Source organism: Hordeum vulgare, chromosome 3H (genome assembly GCF_904849725.1).
Source record: "Hordeum vulgare subsp. vulgare chromosome 3H, MorexV3_pseudomolecules_assembly, whole genome shotgun sequence".
Classification (NCBI taxonomy): Eukaryota; Viridiplantae; Streptophyta; class Magnoliopsida; order Poales; family Poaceae; genus Hordeum; species Hordeum vulgare.
This window is the reverse complement of record NC_058520.1, coordinates 418,599,201-418,620,352: the sequence shown is the minus strand read 5'-3', so window position 1 is coordinate 418,620,352 and position 21,152 is coordinate 418,599,201.

Genomic DNA, 21,152 nt, shown 5'->3' with positions numbered 1-21,152 from the left:
TATAATACATGCACATAGATTTTTTTATTTATAAAATTATGGATTGATTAGCAGATAATTCAGAATCACATCGCAAAAGGCTCACCAATACATCGTCTTATAATATAAAAATAAAACACACTCCATCATCTATCCAACTTATCAAACCAAATACTCTATCGGGTCCAAAATATGATGTGCATTTTTTTTGAAAAAAATGGTTTCTTTAACATTGACCAAGTTTAGAGCTAAAAATATCAACATCCACATTACTAAATATATAAAATATGAAAATTCATTTCAAGATGACTCTATTGACACCAATTTGATTTATGGATATTGATATATTTTCTATCTTTTGAAATAGAAGGATTTTTAATGAAAATTCAATAAAAACAACTATGCAGCAAAGCGCGTCCAACACTTATAGTCAATAATCGTAGAGTCCTTTTTAATAGCCCCGGGCTCCAAAAGCCAAACATACCGGCCTCGAAATAGGCTTTTGCCCTGCTATATATATATATATATATATATATATATATATATATGGCAATCATATTATACAACATGAAACCACTGCTGGAGCAAACAACACATCCAGGCCCAAAAGAAAAGAAAGAGAAAACAATGGCAACACCGGCGGATTAACGAAAACAACAATGCCCCGCAACCGTTGCACTCCTCCGGAAAATTCCCACCACGATCCAAGCACTGTAATCCATCGCGTACCAAGCAACACCTCCAGGAAGGATAATGACGACGACTACACTACCGCCTGGATAGGTCCTAGGGTTTTCTCCTCGTATGCTCCGGGGAGTGGGGAGGAGGTTGATGACTGATACGTCACCATCGTATCTACTTTTCCAAACTCTTTTGCCCTTGTTTTGGACTCTAATTTGCATGATTTGAATGGAACTAACCTGGACTGGCGCTGTTTTCAGCAGAATTGCCTTGGTGTTATTTTTGTGCAGAAATCAAAGTTCTCACAACGTCCTGAAAATTTACGGGGAACATTTTTGGAAAATATGAAAAATACCTGCACGAAGATCCACCTGAGAGGGTGGGCCAGTGGGCCACAAACCCTGCCTCCGCCACCCCCCTGGTGGCGGTGGGCAAGCTTGTGGGGGCCACACGGCTCTGCCGCCCCCAATCTCAGCTCTATAAGTTCACTTTCGTCCCAGAAAAAAATAAAAAGAGAAGATTTAGTCGCGTTTGCGATACGGAGGCGCCGCCACAACCTGTTCTTCATCTGGAGGGCAGATCTGGAGTCCGTCTTGGGCTCCGGAGAGGGGAAATCGTCGCCATCGTCATCATCAACCTTCTTCCCTCTCCAATTCCATGAAGCTCTTCATCGTTCGTGAGTAATCTATTCGTAGGCTCGCTGGGCGGTGATGAGTAGGATGAGATCTATCATCTAATCGAGTTAGTTTTGATGGGGATTGATCCCTAGTATCCACCATGTTCTGAGATTGATGTTGCTACTACTTTGCCATGCTTAATGCTTGTCACTAGGGCCCGAGTGCCATGATTTCAGATCTGAAATTATTATGTTGTCACCAATATATGTGTGTTTTAGATCCGATCTTGCAAGTTGTAGTTACCTACTATGTGTTATGATCCGGCAACCCCAGAGTGACAATAACCGGAACCACTCCCGGTGATGACCATAGTTTGAGGAGTTCATGTGTTCACCAAGTGCTAATGCGTTGGTCCGGTTCTTTATTAAAAGGAAAACCTTAATATCCCGTAGTTTCCTTTTGGACCCCGCTGCCACGGGAGGGATGGACAATAGATGTCATGCAAGTTCTTTTCCCTAAGCACGTATGACGACACACGTAATGCATGCCTACATCACATTGACGAACGGGAGCTAGCCATATATCTCTCCGTGCTATAGTTGTTGCATGATGAATATCATCCAAACAAATCACCTACTCATTGCCTACTAGTTTGTCCTACTGCTGCTATTACTTGTCTTGCTCTGCTGCTACCGTTGCTACTACTGTCGCTTGCTACTGTTGCTACTCGCTATTGCTGTCACTACTGCTGTTCCTTGTCGCTGTTATTACTCGTTACACTGTGCTACCTGCTACAATCTTGATCGCTGGTCGTTGACGGGAACTGACAATTTCCGTCCACGAGGCAACTTGGCACCATTGATACAATCGTTAGAAATAGTCTGCCGTGTCAACAGATCGTTTCTGACACCGTTGTTATCATACTACTTTTCTGTTACTACTTTGCTTGCAGATACTAATCTTTAAGGTGTGATTGAATCTGACAAATTCAGCTGCTAATACTCGAGAGTATTCTGTCACCTCATGTGGCTAATACTCTACCCTTGAAAACTGTTGCGAACCCACGCGCTGGTGGGCCATCAACAACATTCTTCTAGTTTCATTGTCGGGGAGTGCTAGCAGCATTCTTCTAGTGCCGTTGCAGGGGAAGGTCTGTTGTCAAATCAGCATTCGTCTAGCTATTGCCAGAGAGTGCCAATCAATGACCCACAAGTATAGGGGATCAATCGTAGTCCTTTCGATAAGTAAGAGTGTCGAACCCAACGAGGAGCAGAAGGATCTGACAAGTGGTTATCAGCAAGGAAATATCTGCAAGCACTGAAATTGTTGGTAACAAGTGATTGTGTGGTGAGATGATTCGTAGCAAGCAACAAGTAACAAAAATAGCAATGGTGCAGCAAAGTGGCCCAATCCCTTTTGTAGCAAGGGACAAGCCTGGACAAAGTCTTATAGGAGGAAAAACGCTCCCGAGGACACACGGGAATTTCTATCATGCTAGTTTTCATCATGTTCATATGATTTGCGTTCGTTACTTTGATAGTTTGATATGTGGGTGGACCAGCGCTTGGGTACTGCCATTACTTGGACAAGCATCCCACTTATGATTAACCCCTCTCGCAAGCATCCGCAACTATGAAAGAAGAATTAAGACAAAGTCTAACCATAGCATTAAACTAGTGGATCGAAATCAGCCCCTTACGAAGCAACACATAAACTAGGGTTTAAGCTTCTGTCACTCTAGCAACCCATCGTCTACTTACTACTTCCCAATTCCTTCCTCTAGGCCCAAATAATGGTGAAGTGTTATGTAGTCGACGTTCACATAACACCACTAGAGGAAAAACAACATACAACATATCAAATTACCGAACGAATACCAAATTCACATGACTACTATTAGCATGACTTGTCCCATGTCCTCAGGAACAAAAGTAACTACTCACAAAGCATAATCATATTCATGACCAGAGAGGTAATGAGTAGCATCAAGGATCTGAACATAAACTCTTCCACCAAATAATCCAACTAGCATCAACTACAAAGAGTAATCAACACTACTAACAACCTTACAAGTACCAATCGGAGTCGCGAGATGGAGATTGGTTACAAGTGATGAACTAGGGTTTGGAGATGAGATGGTGCTGATGAAGATGTCGATGGTGACGAGTCCCCTCCGATGAGAGGAGTGTTGGTGATGACGATGGCGACGATTTCCCCCTCCAGGAGAGAAGTTTCCCCGACAGGATCGTCGTGCCGGAGCTCTAGATTGGTTCTGCTCAAGTTCCGCCTCGTGGCGGCGGCGAACCCACGAAAAAGCTCCTCCCTGATTTTTTTTCCTAGACGAAACCCTTCATATAGCAAAAGAGGGGGGCAAGTGGGCCTGCAGGCTGCCCACAAGCCCTCATGGCGCGGCCTGGGGGGTGGCCGTGCCGTGCAGGCTTGTGGCCACCTGCACGCCCCCCTCTGGCGCTTCTCCGGCCCAGTATTTTTGATAAATCAGGAAAAAATCCTCGTTGATTTTTATGGCGTTTGGAGTTGCGCAGAATAGGTATCTCAACTTTGCTCCACTTTCAGGCCAGAATTCCAGTTGCCGGCATTCTCCCTCTTCATGTAAACCTTGCAAAATAAGAGAGAAAAGGCATAAGAATTGTACCGTGAAGTGAAATAACAGCCAAGAAGCGATAAATATCAACATGAAAACATGATGCAGAATGGACGTATCAAATCCCCCAAGCTTAGACCTCGCTTGTCCTCAAGCGAAAGCCTAGCTCAATAAATATGTCCACATGTTTAGGGAGAGAGGTGTCGACAAAACAAGATACGAACATGCATGCATCATGATCAAGATCAGAACAACAATACCAACATATAATCTCTCATGCTAAAGTGATAATTCCTTCACAAAGTAAAGCATGGATCAAGAACCTTACCGAGAAGAACAACCGATAGCCTTTAGTCATTGAAGCAATTGCAATTTATCACAACATCAGAAAGAGTCAAATAAGAGCTTGTAAAGCAAATACACATACTCAATCATTCTTTCGTTCTCTACAATTGCTACAACTCACGTGGTACTCATGAGATCAAAGCTTCAGCTGGACACAGAGAAAGATAGGGGCTTACAGTTTTGCCTCCCAACTGCTTACCTCAAGGGTAATGCAACAATAATAATTCATGAATACTTACCTCCAAGTTGACATATGAATATAGATATTTCCCAAGCATATGACGTTAGCCAAGACAAAGGCGAAATAAGGAATTGGTGAAGATCACCATGACTCTTTCAAGGGCAAAAAGTAAAGGTACAAGATAGGCCCTTCGCAGAGGGAAGCAAAGGTTGTCATGCGCTTTTGAGGTTTGGATGCGTGTCATCTTAGTGCGGAGGAACGTCGCTTTATATTGCCTCCTGTGATAAAGAACTTTATTATGCAGTCTGTCGCTTTTATGTCTTCCTCATCAGAGGTTCGTACAAAGCTTATTTTCCACACACTAATAGATCATATTCAATCCATACGTAGGTATGGTGGACACTCATGGCAAAACTAGTTTGAAGGTTTATGGATGCACACGTAGTATCTCTACTTGGTGCGGGAGTTTCGGCTAATATGAGGTGGAAGCAATCGTCACATGCTAAGGGATCTCTATGTTGGGGAACGTCGCATGGGAAACAAAAAATTTCCTACGCACACGCAATACCTATCATGGTGATGTTCATCTACGAGAGGATATTTCTGATCTACGTACCCTTGTAAATCGCACAACAGTAGTGTTGAAAGGATCGATATGGTTGGCTAGAGGGGGGGGGTGAATAGACAACGACCACTTTTTAATTAATCTTAACAAGTTAAGGTAAACACTATACGGGTTCACAAATAATATGACAAAGAGGTGACCCTATAGAAGCTACCAACAAGACCTATTAAGACAAGTAAGATATAGTCACAAGTAAAAGCAAATACAAAGTAAAGGTTAGAGATAACCACAAGTGGAACCGATGGAGACGAGGATGTGTTACCGAAGTTCCTTCCCTTTGACAGGAAGTACGTCTCCGTTGGAGCGGTGTGGAGGCACAATGCTCCCCAAAAAGCCACTAAGGCCACCGTATTCTCCTCACGCCCTCGCACGATGCAAGGTACCGTGATTCCACTATAGGTGCCCTTGAAGGCGGCGACCGAACCTTTACAAACAAGGTTGGGGCAACTCCACACAAAGCTTGGAGGCTCCCAACAAGACCACGAAGCTTCACCACAATGGAATATGGCTTCGCGGTGACCTCAACCGTCTAGGATGCTCAAACACCCAAGAGTAACAAGATCCGCAAGGGATAGGTGGGGGAATCAACTTTTCTCTTGGTGGAAGTGTGGATCTAGGCCTTCTCAACCAATCCCTAAAGAATCAACAAGTTTGATTGGCTAGGGAGAGAGATCGGGCACTTTTAAGCTTGTGGAGCAACAATGGAGCTTAGAGAGGTAAGAGATAGGGTTCCTCAGCTAGAAGAACCCTTTATATAGTGGGGGGGGGGGGGAATTCAGACCGTTTTCCCACTCTCTGCCCGAGATCCAGCGGTACTACCGCTGGGAAGGAGCGGTACTACCGCTGCCTGGCGGTACTATCGCTGGATGCAGCGGTACTACCGCTGGGGCTTCCAGCGGTACTACCGCTGGCCCCTTGGTAGTGCATAAGCACTACTACCGCCGGGAAAGTCTTCGCAAAAGGGTCCGTCCACGAACTACCGCTAGGTAGGTGGAACAAGGCACCTGGAGCGGTACTACCGCTGACCAGGGGGCGGTACTACCGCTGGCTAGCGGTACTACCGCTGTCAAGTGGCGGTACTACCACCAGACAGCGGTACTACCGCTGGCTGCAGCGGTACTACCGCTGGCAGTCCAGTGGTACTACCGCTGGCACCAGCGGTACTACCGTTGGGGACCATTTTGCAGAGATGCTCAAGACGAATTAGGCGAGGGCCGCTCCAAACAAAGAAAGGGAGAATTGTGAAGTGTGCGTGTGTAAAGATAGATTCCACCCAAACCTTTCCACTACGGATCCCCTCTTAATAGTACGGCTTTCCTATGACTCAAATAAAGAGAATCGTAGAGAGCGCCGTGTTTCCGTTCCAGAAGAGAGGGGACGTGTCGTCTTGTGCCGTTGACGAGTGTTACCTGAAACCTTGACACACACGATTAGTCCTGTACGGTACTGTCATCAATCACCAAAATTACTTAGGCATAAACTATGCCTCAACAATCTCCCCCTTTTTGGTGGATTGATGACAATACCGGATTTGCACAGATAATAATATGAGAATAAAAAGATAGAGATATAAGACATATGACTCACAGCATATGATGGAAATAAATCTAATCTCACATAAGAAAGATCATGTCTCACACAAGATAGCAAACGAATCAAACCAAGCTCAAGGCAAACCATACGAGATAAAGCAAAGCAATGCAAAGTTCGAAGTGAAAGCAAATCCTAGACTCTCTCCCCCTTTGGCACAAGACACCAAAAAGGGGCACACCTAATGCCACAGGTAACTACTCCTCATCTTCAGGATCACCAGACTCGTCTGTCCCCTCCTGGTCGGTCTGCTCCTCCTCTGCTGCCTCATCGCCAGACCACTGGTACCCCTAAGCCTGCATCCAAGTGGCCTCCGGAGTGATGTCGTCCTCGGAGCCGCTGGAGATGTCCACATCCAAGGTCCTGAGAACACGCTTATGCCTCTGGCGGCTCTGCTTCTGAGCCACATGTGCCTGGTACTGTCCCTTGGCCTGCATACAGAAAAGTGTCTTCATCTTGTCCTGCAGTTTGATAGCCCAAGATGGCATGGCAGACGAGCGGGGATGAGGGGCAGGTCCTCTGCCAGCAGCGGTCTCTGTATCAGTGTCCATGTGCTGAGAAGATGAAGATGGGTTGGCCCACTTGTCCTTGACGCGCAGCCTGATTGGGTCATGCACAATGTAATCAGACTGTGCGTAGAGCACCTCATCCGGAAACGCCTGTTCCCACTTATGGCAGATGTATGCGAACAGGTAAGGCCCGTAGATAGGAACCTTACGGTTGATGATGCAGTTCCAAAGCTCTGTGAACATCACATCTGCAATATCCAGTGGAGCAGACTCCTGAGACATAGCTTCCTCACACAGTAACAACATCTCAGCCAAGTAGCCATGGACCTCATCGAAGTTACCACTCCGAGGGAAGAGGGTGTTGCGAAAGATGCGATGCATGATGTCCAGGTGCTTGAGAAGCACCCCCTTCCTCAGATACAGTGACTGCAGTCTGTCCTTTGCGAGGGCCCTATCAGTGGGGGCTGGAGCGTGAGGACGCAGCCCAAGAGGAGTGTCAGCACCCTGAAAGTCAATGTGAAGGAACTGCATGAACTCTGCCCAAGAACCGGTCATCTTCTTTGACCCAGTCATCCATATCATGGAGCGTTGTTCATCATGGGAGAAATGGACTGTGACATAAAACTGAGCAACTGCCGTGGGATCAAAATCCGTCTTGAAGGAGATGATGTTTTTGATGCCCGGCTTGTCAATCAAAGCGAGGGCATCACCAAAGTACTCCGTGTTCCGCTGAAGATGTGCCAGATCAATCCACTGGACAGAGACAAAGTTCTTCTTGAAGTTGGCAATAACATCCCGATAGATCCTGCAATGGTCCCTTACCCAGACATGGTCAACACCATCAATCTCCTCCCTCTCCTGGAGATAGTGGTTCTTGGTGCGAAATTGCAGAAAGTCCTTGGGGGACATTGTACGAACATTCACCCTCTTATCCTTGTGAGCTACCCTCTTGAAGGACTTCTTCTTGGGAGGCAGGCCAGACGTGGCAGACCCCTCGGGCGCCTCTGGGTTGCGAAACTGTTTGGATTGCGTTTCCCGTGGGGGGTTCGAACGGCGAGCAGAGCCACCTGTGACACAGACCACAAAGCAAAAAGAGGCGACAAGAAGAGTCAAGGCAAGGAAACTTGAAAACGCGAAACAAGTAAACACGCATTGCTAAGCAAAAACAAGCAGAAAATACGCTGTGAATGCCCTGGCGGTAGTACCGCTGGGGCCCAGCAGTAGTACCGCCAGCCCTGGCGCTAGTACCGCTGGGGGTCATAGCGGTAGTACCGCTACCCCTGGCGGTAGTACCGCTGGGGTCCTAGCGGTAGTACCGCTACCCCTGGCGGTAGTACCGCTGGGGGTTTGACTTTCAGATCTGACAAATAATACTCGTTTTCGTGGGCATGGGCTGAATATGAACACTAAGACGTACAACCCAGCCCTACTGTCATGAAGAACACATAGCATTAAGAGATACACACATGCCTAGGCAAGAGAGATCACGTTTTAGATCTAATCCAAAAATGCAAGTGATCGATCTAAGACGAATGAATCCTAGGACATGGCAGTAAACACAACAACAAAACATCGGACCTATACCCCCCTCAAATATTTCCTTCATGCCATCCAAGAACTAGCCATAGGATCAAAAATATGAGTCCAATCCCCAATGCTCCTAACCCTAGAACATGAGTAATCAAAAAGAAGAAGGGAGGAGCCCTTTTTACCGGGATTCATGGCTTTGGAGGAGGAAGAAGTGAAGCAGCCCTTCCACACCAACGGGGAGAAGGAGCTCAACGAAGAGAGATCCAATCGGGGGGTTTTCGGGCTGGGGGAGGGAGGAGCCGCGAGGAAGAAGAAACAGATGAAAAATCGGGCTCCCCCTCCCTTTATATAGCCCAAGGGGTACGGGCAGCGGTAGTACCTCAGCGGTAGTACCGCTGGGGTGTAGCGGTAGTACCGTTGGGATCCTGGCGGTAGTACCGCTCCCCCTCGAAACCCTAGAAATATCCCAGCCGGTCGTGTTAGATTTTGAATCCTGGCGGTAGTACTGCTACAACTGGCGGTAGTACCGCTGGGGTCCTGGCGGTAGTACCGCTCCCCCTAGCGGTAGTACCGCTACCCTGGCGGTAGTACCGCTGTACATGTTTCAACACGGCTAGGAAAACGGGAAACTTGGGCACATGACAAGTGAGTAAAAAGGGATGACTTCCAAGAAAATGTACTGACTTGTCATTGTATATCCTCTCCTTTATACGCAAGAGAGGATGGAGGGGCGGTGGCCGTGGCCACCTATGTTTGAGACAATGGTATGACACCGCGAAGAATTATCCTTGGGTTCATGACCAATGCTCGTATTTGAAGCACAAGTACCATTTGACAATGGCTAAAGTGAAAGACTAGATTGATTTACGCATAATGGGGGGAGGGAGAGTTCATTGAGAGAACAACACTCCCCCTATGTCCATGCCTACATCTAGACCACGATGGAATGTGAAGTGAGGTGCAATATGCCTAGTTTCAATCCACATTACTTGAATCAATGATATTTAGCTCATGCCTTAACTCCCGGAACCTTGCTTCATCTAGTGGCTTGGTGAAAATATCTGCAAGTTGCTCTTCAGTGTGGATGAAGTGAACCTCAATATCACCTAGCTTGATATGTTCACGGATGAAGTGATGACGAATATCAATATGTTTGGTTTTGCTATGTTGCACTGGGTTGAGGGAAATCTTGATGGCGCTTTGATTGTCACATAGAAGAGGCACTTTGTCACAAGTGACACCATAATCCCTTAAAGTTTGCCTCACCCATAGCAATTGAGCACAACAACTTGGAGCCGCCACATACTCAGCCTCGGTGGATGACAAGGAGACGCAGTTCTGCTTCTTTGAAGACCAACTTACCAAAGAGCGACCAAGGAATTGGCATCCTCCAGATGTTGACTTCCTCTCCACACAATCTCCAGCCCAATCTGAGTCAGAATAGCCAACTAGATTGAAGTTTGCTCCTTTGGGATACCAGAGACCAAAGTTTGGGGTATGAGCCAAATATCAAAAGATTCGTTTGACAGCCATGTAATGACTTTCTTTTGGTGCGGATTGAAACCGTGCACATATCCCTACACTCAACATAATATCCGGTCTAGATGCATAGAGGTAAAGGAGGGATCCAATCATGGAGCGGTATACCTTTTGATCCACTGCTTTACCATTGGGATCATTGTCAAGTTTGCATCTGGTTGGCATGGGAAACTTGACCGGTTTGACATCTTCGAGCTCGAACCGCTTGAGCATGTCTTGAGTGTATTTGGCTTTTTTGATGAATGTCCCTTCTAGACCTTGTCTAATCTCGAATCCGAGGAAAAACTTCAACTCTCCCATCATGGACATCTCAAACTTCTCAGTCATTAGTGCAGCAAATTCTTCATTGAATGAAATGTTAGGAGAGCCAAAGATAATATCATCAACATATAGTTGACATATGAACAAGTCCCCTTTAACCCTCTTAGTAAAAAGAGTGGGATCAATCTTCCCAATTTCAAACCCACGATCTTGTAATAGCTCAGTAAGGTACTCATACCACGCGCGTGGGGCTTGTTTAAGGCCATAGAGTGCCTTATTGAGTTTGTACACATGATTGGGGAGCTTGGGATGTTCGAATCCCGGGGGTTGTTTGACATATACCAACTCATTCAAAGGACCATTAAGAAATGCACTTTTCACATCCATTTGCCGTAATTTGAAGTTATGATGAGAAGCAAATGCAAGTAACATGCGAATAGATTCTAGACGAGCAACAGGGGCAAAGGTTTCACCATAGTCGATACCCTCGACTTGGGAGTAGCCTTGAGCCACCAATCTTGCCTTGTTTCGAATCACAATTCCATTTGCATCTTGCTTGTTCTTAAATATCCATTTGGTCCCAATGACATTATGTTCCTTCGTTGGTCGAGGCACTAAATCCCATACTTGGTTGCGCTCGAAGTTGTTAAGTTCTTCGTGCATGGCCATAAGCCAATCCTCATCATCGAGCGCTTCCTGTACCTGTTGAGGTTCACAATACGAGACAAACGCGTGATGCTCACAATAATTCCAAAGCTGTTGACGAGTAGATACTCCCCTTTTTAAACTGCCAAGAACATTCTTCATAAGGTGTGATTTGACTCTCAGCTTGTTCGCATTCTTGGCTGCTCGACGCTCCAAGAGTTCCGCATTAGATAACGGAGGAGCGTCGCCTTGTTTCTCTTGTTTGCCCTTGTGTCTTGAGCCGGTTGTTGGAGCTCCAGACGGGAATTGTGAGACAGTCTCCTGATCATCTTGTCCTTCGACTTGAGCACGTTCACTGGTTTGATCTTGTATTAGTGGTTGCTCTTGATCTTGATCTCGTGCTGGTTCAAGGTCTTGGGGTAGTGCTTGAGTGGGCATATCACCATTGTTAGGCAATTGATCTTGACCAAGAGCTTGATCAACTTGTTGAGAGTCTTCTCTTTGTTCATCGGAAGCGTGTGGGGCTTGTGGGGGTGATGGCTCCACTTGAGTGGAGCATTGTCCTTCTCCTTCGGCCACAAGGGGTTCCTCAATGGGGAGTATTTGACCAATCCCCATTCTTCTTATGGCTTCGGGAGGAATTTCATCACCTATATCACAAAGACCACTTTGCTCCACTTGGGAGCCATTATTTTCGTCAAACTCTACGTTACACGTCTCCTCAATTAGTCCGGTGGACTTGTTGAGGACACGGTAAGCATGAGAGTTTGTAGCGTAACCAACAAAGATACCCTCATGTGCTCCAGAATCAAATTTAGCTAACCGAGCTCCCTTTTTAAGAATGAAACACTTACAACTGAATACCCGGAAGTACTTGAGATTGGGTTTGTTTCCAGTTAGAATCTCATACGGAGTCTTGTTTAAGCCTTTGCGGATGTAGAGCCGATTGGACGCATGACATGCTGTGTTGATGGCCTCTGCCCAGAAGTTGTATGGAGATTTGAATTTTGCCATCATTGTTCTTGCAGCGTCTATCAAGGTCCGGTTGTTCCTTTATGCCACGCCGTTTTGCTGAGGGGTACATGGTGCAGAATATTGGTGCTTTATTCCCTCATCACCTAGAAACTCATCTAGGGTGTAGTTCTTGAACTCGGTGCCGTTGTCACTCCTAATCATCAAGATCTTTGCTTCATGTTGACGTTGCGCTTCATTAGCAAAGTTGATGACCGTTTGTTGAGTTTCACTCTTCCTTTTGAAGAAATATACCCAGGTATATCTTGAGTAATCGTCAACAATGACTAAGCAATACTTTCTGCCTCCAAGACTATCAAATGTTGGAGGACCAAACAGATCCATGTGGAGAAGTTCCAATGGCCTCTTAGTGTAGATGAGAGTCATTGGACGATGAGCAGTTTCATGAATCTTTCCTTCAATGCAAGCACTGCAAACACGATCTTTAGCAAAGCTCACATTTGTTAGTCCACGAACATGGTCCCCTGTCAGAATACTTTGCAAAGATCTCATATTGACATGAGCTAAACGGCGATGCCAAAGCCAGCCCACGTCAACTTTAGCCATTAAACATGTCGCAGTCTTAGTGGGTCGCTTTGAAAAGTTTACCACATAGAGACCATTTTCGACATGTCCAACATAGGCTACTTTAAGAGTCTTGATCCTTAGGAGGACCACAGTGTCAATATTAAAGAATGTGGAAAAACCCATGATTGCAAGTTGACGAACGGAAAGTAAATTGTAGGCAAGAGACTCAACAAGCATGACCTTCTCAATAGACAAATCTTGAGAGACGACCACCTTACCAAATCCCAATACCTTTGATGAGGATGCATCCGCGAATTGGACATGGGTGGGCATAGATGGAGAAGGATGCACATCCACCACTAAGTCCTTGCTTCCGGTCATATGATTTGTTGCTCCACTATCGAGCAACCATGACACCCCACCGGAAGCAAACTCCTGCAATAGATCAAGGCTTGGTTTTAGGTACCCATTTTTTAATGGGTCCTTTCATGTTAGAGACAAGGGTCTTAGGAACCCAGATAGCCCATTCAATATCTTCATCGTAGGAACCAACAAATCTGGCATAAACATGCCCATCACTAGCACAACGTAGCACATAAGAGGAATTGAGTTTGCCGGCTGTGTTAGTAGGAGCGGTTTTGCCCTTCTTGGGGTTCCCATAGTCCACCTTGTTCCTGTTCACCTTCTGAGTCCCCTCACCCTCCTTGACAAAGATGTCCATGAGGGTGAGAGATCGTATGTTCTTGTTCTTCCTTTTACCTTTTGAGTTGGAGGTAAGTCCAAGTCCTTCCTTTCCTACAACACCCTTTTGAGTGCTCAAGAGATCGTTCAGACTCTTCTCACCTTGTCTGCATGACACAAAGCCCTTCTCAAGTTTTTCCTTTAACTTGGCATTTTCCTCCACAAGATGAACATGCTCACAACAGGGGTTAGTTGCACAAGTATTATCAATTAACACAAAGGGAGGACAAGTAGAGATCTCCTTGGTAAGCTTTGCTTGGAGTTGATCATGAGACTCTTTCAGAGCAAAATGAACACCTTTCAAGGCTTTGTGGGCCTTGTCAAGTATGTCAAACTCTTCTTTGAGTCTGTCACGGCCAACCTCAAGAGCATACTTTTCAGATTTAAGCATGCGAGTAAGAACACCATCATGATCTAGTTTCTTTTGCATTTTAGTGTAGTCATCGTTATATGACTCCTCAAGAGCCAAACGAAGAGTGCGCTCTTCTTCTAGAGTACTAGATAATTCGGCAATTTCACCGGCATAGTCACGGCTATGTCCATGAAGCTCGGAGATGGTCTCCTCATGAGACTCAATGAGGTCAGTGGCCTCACCCAGTTGTTCCAAGAGAGCAACAAAATGCTTCTTGGTTTCTCCCTTAATAGTGCATAGAAACTTATCAAGATCATGCTCATTAAGTTCTCCAACATCACTATCTTCTACACAATTTAACAATGAAGGAGCAGAAGCAATGTTGGTCTTAATGATAGGAGTTACCTGATTGGTACCTTTTGCCATAAGGCACTTGGTGATGTGGTTCTCGTTGGGGGCGTTGAAGAGAGACACCTTCTGGGAAGGGGTAGTGGCTATAGCAACAGTTGTCGTTGCCACTGTATCATCATCATCATCATCATCAGAAGGATACTCCTCCAGGGCCACCATTCCTTTTGGGTGAGGTTTCTTCACAAAGTTGTTCTTGATTGGAAATGATTTGGTTTTGTCTTTGCGAATGAGCTTGCCTCCGTTGTCTTCTCTCTTCTCATAGGGGCATTCTGCTACGAAGTGACTCACGTTGCCACAGTTATAACATGTCCTTACTCATTGTTTGGGTTTGAATCCACTTGAGTTGTTCTTGTTGAAGGTTGGTCTTGAGTTCCTATTATTTCCCCAGAATTGCCTTGATGCAAGAGCCATGTGCTCATGATAGGCATACTTTGTGTCTTCCGGGCAGCTCTCCTCTTCCTCATCTTCTTCTTCTTCTTCAAGCATTGCTCTTGCTTTCAACGCAAGTTTGGGTGAAGTGGTTTTTGATCGGACACGAGCAAGTGCATTGTCGGCTGTTTCGTTCATGATTGACATTGCAATGAACTCATCCAACACTTCACTGGAAGACAGGGAGTGGAAGTCTGGCCGCTGACGAATGACAGATGACATGGCTTTATTGAAAGGCATGATGGCTTTGAGAAACTTGCGCTTGACCCAAGTGTCATCCACATCCTTACTCCCATGGTCCTTTAGTGCCACAGCAATACCTGTCACCCTCCGATAGAGATCACGAGGATCCTCTTCTTCCTTCATCACAAACTCATCGGCCTGATCAAGTATCACTTCATAGTTGGATCGTTGAATACTTGAGCTTCCCTTATACAACACCATAATATGCTCCCAACAATCCTTGGCCAATGTGAAGGGACATAAGTGGGGAAGATCTTCAGGTGGCACAGCAGACTGGAGAATAAACAGCGCAGAGTGATTATATTGATTGTCTGCATCTTCTCTTGGAGTGAGGTTGCTTGGGTCATGGGGGTAATATCCTTGCTCGATAATTCTCCACAAGTTTGTTCAGCTGTGATTCAAATGAGACTTAATAGAAAATACCCAGTTAGCAAAGTCACCTTTTACAAGTTTAGGAGGAGGACCAACAGGATTAAGACGAGGTGCGAGAACGGGTCCTCCATATGTCATGGGAGGTGGAACCGAAGCATATGTTCCAGTTCCATCTTTTTCGTGAGGTGAAGCAGGTTGCATACCTTTAGCCGCTTCCTTAGAGGAGTTAGCCTCCGAATCGGAAATGGTGGGTTTAACCACTAAAGCCGGTTCGGGTGAACTTTTAAGACCATCAATTAATTCTTTAAGCATGGTTTTGACTTCGCTCGTCAAGGACGTCTTGAGGGCGGCCATAGCTGTATTCAAGTCGTCCCTTGTGACCGAAGTCAAGTCCATGTCCTCGGGTTGCCCACGGTTAACTTCCTCTCCGCCTTCCATACTCTTTGGGTGGTTAAACCCTTAATAAAGAGACGTGGCTCTGATACCAATTGAAAGGATCGATATGGTTGGCTAGAGGGGGGGGTGAATAGACAACGACCACTTTTTAATTAATCTTAACAAGTTAAGGTAAACACTATACGGGTTCACAAATAATATGACAAAGAGGTGACCCTATAGAAGCTACCAACAAGACCTATTAAGACAAGTAAGATATAGTCACAAGTAAAAGCAAATACAAAGTAAATGTTAGAGATAACCACAAGTGGAACCGATGGAGACGAGGATGTGTTACCGAAGTTCCTTCCCTTTGACATGAAGTACGTATCCGTTGGAGCGGTGTGGAGGCACACTGCTCCCCAAAAAGCCACTAAGGCCACCGTATTCTCCTCACGCCCTCGCACGATGCAAGGTACCGTGATTCCACTATAGGTGCCCTTGAAGGCGGCGACCGAACCTTTACAAACAAGGTTGGGGCAACTCCACACAAAGCTTGGAGGCTCCCAACAAGACCACGAAGCTTCACCACAATGGAATATGGCTTCGCGGTGACCTCAACCGTCTAGGATGCTCAAACACCCAAGAGTAACAAGATCCGCAAGGGATAGGTGGGGGAATCAACTTTTCTCTTGGTGGAAGTGTGGATCTAGGCCTTCTCAACCAATCCCTAAAGAATCAACAAGTTTGATTGGCTAGGGAGAGAGATCGGGCACTTTTAAGCTTGTGGAGCAACAATGGAGCTTAGAGAGGTAAGAGATAGGGTTCCTCAGCTAGAAGAACCCTTTATATAGTGGGGGGGGGGAAATTCAGACCGTTTTCCCACTCTCTGCCAGAGAGCCAGCGGTACTACCGCTGGGAAGGAGCGGTACTACCGCTGCCTGGCGGTACTACCGCTGGATGCAGCGGTACTACCGCTGGGGCTTCCAGCGGTACTACCGCTGGCCCCTTGGTAGTGCATAAGCACTACTACCGCCGGGAAAGTCTTCGCAAAAGGGTCCGTCCACGAACTACCGCTAGGTAGGTGGAACAAGGCACCTGGAGCGGTACTACCGCTGACCAGGGGGCGGTACTACCGCTGGCTAGCGGTACTACCGCTGTCAAGTGGCGGTACTACCGCCAGACAGCGGTACTACCGCTGGCTGCAGCGGTACTACCGCTGGGGACCATTTTGCAGAGATGCTCAAGACGAATTAGGCGAGGGCCGCTCCAAACAAAGAAAGGGAGAATTGTGAAGTGTGCGTGTGTAAAGATAGATTCCACCCAAACCTTTCCACTACGGATCCCCTCTTAATAGTACGGCTTTCCTATGACTCAAATAAAGAGAATCGTAGAGAGCGCCGTGTTTCCGTTCCAGAAGAGAGGGGACGTGTCGTCTTGTGCCGTTGACGAGTGTTACCTGAAACCTTGACACACACGATTAGTCCTGTACGGTACTGTCATCAATCACCAAAATTACTTAGGCATAAACTATGCCTCAACAAGTGTTAAGAAACATGATTGATGTAGTGGAACATCCTCACGTCCCTCGATCCTCCCCGCGAACCGTCCCACGAACCGTCCCGCGATCCGTCCCACGATCCGCTCCGATCTAGTGCCGAACGGACGGCACCTCCGCGTTCAACACACGTACAGCTCGACGATGATCTCGGCCTTCTTGATCCAGCAAGAGAGACGGAGAGGTAGATGAGTTCCCCGGCAGCGTGACGGCGCTCCGGAGGTTGGTGATCTATCTCAGCAGGGCTCCTCCCGAGCTCCGCAGAAATACGATCTAGAGTAAAAACCATGGAGGTATGTGGTCGGGCTCCCATGGCAAAGTTGTCTCAAATCAGCCCTAATACCTCAGTATATATAGGAGGGAGGGGGAGGGCCTTGCCTTGAGGCTCAAGGGAGCCCCAAGGGGTCGGCCGAACCAAAGGAGGGAGTCCTCCCCCTCCAATCCTAGTCCAACTAGGATTGGAAGGTGGAGTCCTTCTCCACTTTCCCACTTCCCCCTTTTTTGTCTTCTTCATTTGATTTCTTCATCTCCTGCGCATAGGGCCTCTTGGGCTGTCCCACCAGCCCACTAAGGGATGGTGCAGCACCCCTAAGGCCTATGGGCTCCCCCCCGATGAACATCCGGAACCCATTTGTCACTCCCGGTAACGTCCGAAAACTTTCTGGTAATCAAATCAGGTCATCCTATATATCAATCTTCATTTCCGGACCATTCCGGAAACCCTCGTGACGTCCGTGATCTCATATGGGACTCTGAACAACATTCGGTAACCAACCATATAACTCAAATACGCATAAAACATCGTCGAACCTTAAGTGTGCAGACCCTGCGGGTTTGAGAACTATGTAGACATGACCCGAGAGACTCCTCAGTCAATATCCAGTAGCGGGACCTGGATACGCATATTGGATCCTACATATTCTCCGAAGATCTTATCGGTTGAACCTCAGTGTCAAGGATTCATATAATCCCGTATGTCATTCCCTTTGTCCTTCGGTATGTTACTTGCCCGAGAATCGATCGTCGGTATCTGCATACCTATTTCAATCTCGTTTATCGGCAAGTCTCTTTACTCGTTCCGTAATACAAGATCCCGTGACTTACACTAAGTAACATTGCTTGCAAGGCTTGTGTGTGATGTTGTATTACCGAGTGGGCCCCGAGATACCTCTCCGTCACACGGAGTGACAAATCCCAGTCTTGATCCATACTAACTCAACGGACACCTTCAGAGATACCTGTAGAGCATCTTTATAGTCACCCAGTTACGTTGTGACGTTTGATACACACAAGGTATTCCTCCGGTGCTAGTGAGTTATATGATCTCATGGTCATAGGAACAAATACTTGACACGCAGAAAACTATAGCAATAAAACGACACGATCAATATGCTACGTTCATAGTTTGGGTCTTGTCCATCACATGATTCTCCTAATGATGTGATCCCGTTATCAAGTAACAACACTTGCCTGTGGTCAGGAAACCTTGACCATCTTTGATCAACGAGCTAGTCAACTAGAGGCTTACTAGGGACATTGTTTTGTCTATGTATCCACACAAGTATTGTGTTTCCAATCAATACAATTATAGCATGGATAATAAACGATTATCATGAACAAAGAAATATAATAGTAACTAATTTATTATTGCCTCTAGGGCATATTTCCAACAGCCTCCCACTTGCACTAGAGTCAATAATCTAGTCCATATCACTATGTGATTCTAACGAATCCAACACCCTTATAGTTCTCGGGTTTGATCACGTCTTGCTTGTGAGAGAGGTTTTAGTCGACGGTTCTGAACCCTTTCAGATCCGAGTGAGCTTTACAAATCTTTATGTCATCTTATAGATGCTGCTACTACGTGCTATTCGAAAATACTCCAAATATCTACTCTACTATACGAATCCGTTTTACTACTCATAGTTATTCGGATTAGTATCCAAGCTTGCATCGACGTAACCCTTTACAACGAACTCTTTAACCACCTCCATAATCGAGAAAAATTCATTAGTCCATTTAGTTACTAAGGATAACTTTGAGCGCTGATCAGTGATTCAATCCTGGATCACTCTCTGTACCTCTTAACAGACTTGCTGCAAGGCACACATCAGGTGCGGTACTCAACATGACATACTTTAGAGTCTACTACCAAGGCATAGAAGACGACCTTCATCTATTCTCTTTATTCTGTCGTGGTCGGGTTTTGAGTCTTACTCAAATTCACACCTTACAACACAGTCAAGAACTCCTTATTTGCCGATCTATTTTGAACTCCTTCAAAAACTTGTCAAGGCATGCATCTTGTTGAAACTTCTATTAAGTGTTTCGATCTATCTCCATAGATCTTGATGCTCAACGTTCAAGTAGCTCAATCCAGGTATTCCTTTGAAAAACTCCTTTCAAACAACCTTTTATGCTTCACAGAAATTCTACATTACTTTTGATCAACAATATGTCAACCACATATACTTATCAGAAATTCTATAGTGCTCCCACTCACTTCTTTGGAAATACAAGTTTCTCATAAACCTTGTATAAACCCAAAAGCTTTGATCATCTCATCAAAGTGTATATTCCAACTCCGAGATGCTTGTACCAGTCCACTGAAGGATCGCTGGAGCTTGCATACTTGTTAGTATCCTTAGGATCGACAAAACATTCTGTTTGTATCACATACAATCTTTCCTCAAGGAAACAGTCGAGGAAACAATGTTTTGACTTCCTATGTGCAATATTTCACAAATAATGCAACAACTACTAACATAATTCCAACAGACTTTTAGCATCGCTACGAGTGAGAAAGTCACATCATAGTCAACTCTTTGATCTTGTCGAAAACATCTTTGCGACAAGTCGAGCTTTTCTTAATAGTGACTTATCACCATCATCGTCTGTCTACCTTTTAAAGATCCATCTTTAATTAATAGTCTTACTACCATCAAGCAGTTCTTCCAAAGTCTACACTTTGTTTTATACATGGATTCTCTCTCGGATTTCATGGCCTCCAACCATTTGTCAGAATTCGGGCCCACCATTGCTTCTCCATAACTCGTAGGTTCATTATTGTTCAACAACATGACCTCCAAGACAGGGTTACGTACCACTCTGTAGTAGTACGCGACCTTGTCGACCTACGAGGTCTGTAGTAACTTGATCTGATGCTCAATGATTGATGACCCACAAGTATAGGGGATCAATCGTAGTCCTTTCGATAAGTAAGAGTGTCGAACCCAACGAGGAGCAGAAGGCTCTGATAAGCGGATTTCAGCAAGGTAATAACCGCAAGCACTAAAAGTAGCGGTAACAAGTGATGGTGTAGTGAGGTGAAACATAGCAAGCAAAGAGTAACAAGTAACAAGTAGTAGCAACGGTGTAGCAAGTGGCCCAATCCCTTTTGTAGCAAGGGACAAGCCTGAACAAAGTCTTATAGGAGGAAAAACGCTCCCGAGGACACACGGGAATTTCTGTCATGCTAGTTTCATCATGTTCATATGATCCGCGTTCGTTACTTTGATAGTTTGATATGTGGGTGGACCGGCGCTTGGGTACTGCCCTTACTTGGCCCACTTATGATTAACCTCTCTCGCAAGCATCCGCAACTACAAAAGAAGAATTAAGACAAAGTCTAACCATAGCATTAAACTAGTGGATCTAAATCAGCCCCTCACGAAGCAACACATAGACTGTGGTTTAAGCTTCTGTCACTCCAGCAACCCATCATCTACTTACTACTTCCCAATGCCTTCCTCTAGGCCCAAATATGGTGAAGTGTTATGTAGTCGACGTTCACATAACACCATTAGAGGAAAAACAACATACAACATATCAAAATACGAACGAATATCAAATTCACATGACTATTATCAGCATGACTTATCCCATGTCCTCAAGAACAAAAGTAACTACTCACAAGACATAATCATAATCATGACCAGAGGTGTAATGAATAACATCAAGGATCTGAACATAAACTCTTCCACCAAGTAATCCAACTAGCATCAACTACAAAGAGTAATCAACATTAC